Source organism: Arachis ipaensis, chromosome B09, assembly GCF_000816755.2.
Source record: "Arachis ipaensis cultivar K30076 chromosome B09, Araip1.1, whole genome shotgun sequence".
Classification (NCBI taxonomy): Eukaryota; Viridiplantae; Streptophyta; class Magnoliopsida; order Fabales; family Fabaceae; genus Arachis; species Arachis ipaensis.
The window spans coordinates 36,094,391-36,098,340 of record NC_029793.2 but is presented as its reverse complement, the minus strand read 5'-3'; the positions used below and the strand labels follow the sequence as shown (position 1 = coordinate 36,098,340).

Genomic DNA, 3,950 nt, shown 5'->3' with positions numbered 1-3,950 from the left:
AAACCATTAACATTTTTGTGTTTTTATTTCTAAAAAAAGATATTAAAATTAATTTCATTATTTTTATATTTTTATATAAAATCATAAAAATAAAAATATCAAAACTAAAATTTTAAAAATAAACACAAAACAAATAGACTCTTAACATTTGATTAACACATTTTCAAACATTAGGAAATCAAGTGCGCATAATTCAAATGTTAGGAAGTAAAGGGCATTTTACCTTTAATTTCTCACTTATTTGGTTTATAGGCTAATATCTCATTAATCATGCATCAAAAGAAGACTATTAACATGATTAGGCGCAATAATTTTCTTCATTTTTGAATTAATTGTCAAAATCGTCCCTGAAAGATACACCGATCTCCATTTTCGTCCCCGAAAGATAACCAACCTAGTCGCACTAGTCCTTCCGATTAGAATTCATAGATTCCATGATGCTATTGGTTCTGATTAGAATGCTAGATCCATCTGCTGAAGATGAAGACGTGATACATTGGTTGAATTATGGAATGGATGAATCTTTGCCACATGACTATGGTTCTGATTTCATACATGAACTTTCTGGAGTCACCATGCATGAAATCCCTCCTTTAAGTAACCTCTCTTTGTTGGACAAAAGAAGCAATTCCAATCAATTACTTAGGGACTCTCACAAGAACTATGCGCGTCATGCTTTTGGTTCAGAATAAGGGTCCTTAACAAGGACTTTTCGGTTATGGCTAGAGGAGAGATTAAGATCCCTGGACCCAAACCTAGCACAAGTCAATTTTACTAACCATCATCATATCAATGTCAAGGATCATTTGCATCTGTTAGGTCCAAAGTGTCAGAAATAACTGAGAATAATGGTAGTAACCTTGCTCATCAAGTACCTTGTGGGAAAACTGGCTCAGATTTTTCTATCTGCTTCAAGTGGTTTTTCTGGGTTAAAGTTGGATAAGCAAGATCAGGTTATGTGCAGCAATAGTTCCATTATAATGAACTTCTCCCATTTTGCTAGACCTACTGCTATTGTGAAAGCTAATCTTCAAAACATTGGGTTGTCTTCGTCAACATTGGGTCGTCTTCTCCCATTTTTTCTCCTCGATGTTACTACTTCATCTCGTTGCATCATTTCCGATTCGATATTCCTTCATGTCTCCGTTGCTCCAGCTATTCCCCTAATGCAGTTTATCTTCGAATTCATGAATTCCATGATGCTACTCCTATTTGTTTTCAGCTGAAAAATGCTCGAGACTAGAGCTTCCAAAACCGATACTGCTATAGCGTCTCTTCACCCCTTGCACAGATGAAAAGCAAGTTCCTTTTAGGAGTTTTGGGTGAAAGTCACCTTATTAGAAGATTAATTTTCCTTCTGTTTTGTCCTAGAGCTTCCCTCTCAATGATTTTCTGGTAACATTGTCTTTAACTTTCATAACAAACACCAGATGATGAGAGATTCACTAAAGCCCATGTTGCGATAGAGTTTTGAGGAAGCTTTTTAAGTTGCTTCAATGGCCTGAAAAGAGGATTCAATATAGCTATAGTTTGAATTAATTATTCCAAGAGCAGCGATGGAAGTGAGAGGAAGAGGGGAGATGGAAGTGAGAGGAAGAGGGACGAGAGTACCAAGGCAACCAATCAATGAATTTGGGATTATGGTTTATGGATTTAGGGACTAATTTGAATTGGTCTAATAAATTTATCTTATCAGCAACAAGAGGGTACACTAAGCAAGTGCCACGCTGACAGTTAACAGGCCATGTCAGTGAGCGTTAGCCACTTCAGCGCAAGAGATGGCGGAAGGACTAACGCGACCGGGTTGGTTATTTTTCGGGGACGAATTTGATTAATTTTATTTTTCGATGACGAAAATGAAAATCGAGGTATCTTTTAAGGACGATTTTGACTACTAACTTCTATTTTTTTTAGATGGATGTAAATATGCCCTTTCTATTAACATATTCGGTTTTTCAGTGACTACTATATTAATGGATATGCTCAAGGGAAAAATTTAAGAATCTGGCTCAAATTAGAGGTTTTTTTTAATTAACTTATTTTTCTTTTAATGGTTGAAAGTAAGGGCTTGTTTAGGTGAGTTTCTAAGAAAAGATCTCTTTTTGAGTTATCTTTTTTTTAAAAGATCTTATGAAAAAGTAAAAGTAATTTCATGTTTGAGTATCTCATGCAAAAAAATCTTTTTATCTATCAATTATGTTTGGGTATAACGATATAAAAGTACTTTTTTGTTTATTTATTACATGAAAAACATCTTTTTAAAGGAAAAAAAACTTTTAGAAAAAGATGTAAATTATACCTTCTCAAAAAGATATTTTTCATTTTTCTAGTGATTTTATTTTTACTATTAGAAATTTGCCAAACATACAAAAAAATAAAAAAGATATTTTTTTATTGAAAAAAAATTTTTTTTTATCAAAATAATGACGCCCAAACATGCAAATCGCCAAAAAAACCCTAGCCATCATCATCACCGCCGCAAGCAGTTGCAAATCGCCGCCGTCCGTCGCATTCAAAGTCGCCGTCCGTCCGTCCATCATCATCCCTTTTTCTTCGCGAATTGAAGTTCTTCCCCCTTGCTTCTCGTTCGATCTGGCAGAAGGCTCACTTTCCACCCCCAATCCGTTCTGCTAACTGCAGAGCACTAGTTGAGGAACTCTGCCGTCGCTGCGCCGAAGAGGAGGACCTTGAACTTCCGCTGTCTTGTCGCTATCGTCTGTCGCCGTCCGTCAACCAGTTCAACCAGTATATCTCAGTTTTGGAAACCTTCTGATCTTGGTGGTTCAAATACGATTCCCCATAGTTCTCGATATCTGAATGATTTTGAGGAGCTACGGCCTCTTGGTAAAGGAGTTTCATGAGTTTCTTTTTGCTTTTTATATTTATATATATGATATATGATTCTGTAATTCTATTATGTCTTTCTTTAAGGTGTATACCATGACGATATTGAAGTACTATAATTTCATTTTTAGTTGATGATTTTGATTTCTTCTCCTTTGTGTTATTGATATTTTGGTACTTGGAAAATATTGGAAGCATTCCTAATTTTATCTTTTTTGCTATATAGAATTTGTTTTGGATGTGATCTTTCAACTCTCTTACATTTTGATGTCATCAATTTTTTTAACAGAATAGGTATTAGGCAGGTCGTTTTTGTCACTAATTCTCATTTGCTGTTTGTTTGCTAATCATTCATCCCTTGTTGTGCTAAATTCCTCGTAGCAAACCCATGGAATTGGATCTCACCATGAACTTCCATTTAGCTAGTGATATAGAAGAGAAACCGCAGGTCAATCTTTGCTCTGCCTATTGATAAGCCCGCCTCTGGAGATTTACTAGTAATATGGATTTGTGCTCCTTTATGTAAGGAATGGCAAGCACCTGATTATTTTGTTTGTTTTAGAAATTATGCTTTCAAATATGTTAGATGGAACCTTCATCCAACTTTGCGTGACCTTCTTGCTCTGAAGACACTAGGAAATTGTTGAAAGCCAGATTCTATATTTCTTCATTACCTGCTGAATTCCTGTTTGTTGTTCTTTCCTTTTCTTTGGGTGATTTGAAATTTGGGTTGCAACTTTCTTAGTAGTGTGTAAGTAGCACTTTTTTTTTTCTTAGTAATGATTTGTAAATGTATAGAAAAACTAATTGAAGGTGGTGCAGTCATTAAATTGGATGAGCAGTGTAAAGAGCTCTTAATTCTTGTTATAGCTATTGTCTTAGGTATTTCTTTTTACTATTTAACTTTTGAATTCGTATTTTGATAAGATCATATGGTTTTGGTTGATGACATTTCATGTAATGTTTTAAATTTTGAAGATATTTTAAGATTTATATTAGACTATAATTATATTTTAGGATTTTTATTTATAATTTATTTTTTATTTTATTTTAAAATGGTTTTTCCAGTTGAACCATGGTTTGACCGGTTGGACCAGTGAACCAGT

General features: G+C 34.4%; 1 protein-coding gene across 2 annotated transcripts in view; it reads left to right on the top strand.

The window, feature by feature from the left end:
* Window positions 2,434–3,950, top strand: part of LOC107619019 (phosducin-like protein 3) — a 4,753-nt gene continuing 3,236 nt past the window's right edge. The window contains exons 1-2 of one of the 2 annotated variants that reach the window (XM_021110811.1): window positions 2,434–2,844; window positions 3,658–3,726. The gene's annotated coding sequence lies outside the window, so the exon portion shown is untranslated. The remainder of the gene's footprint in view (window positions 2,845–3,657; window positions 3,727–3,950) is intronic. The other variant, XM_016321223.2, reaches the window with a different exon arrangement.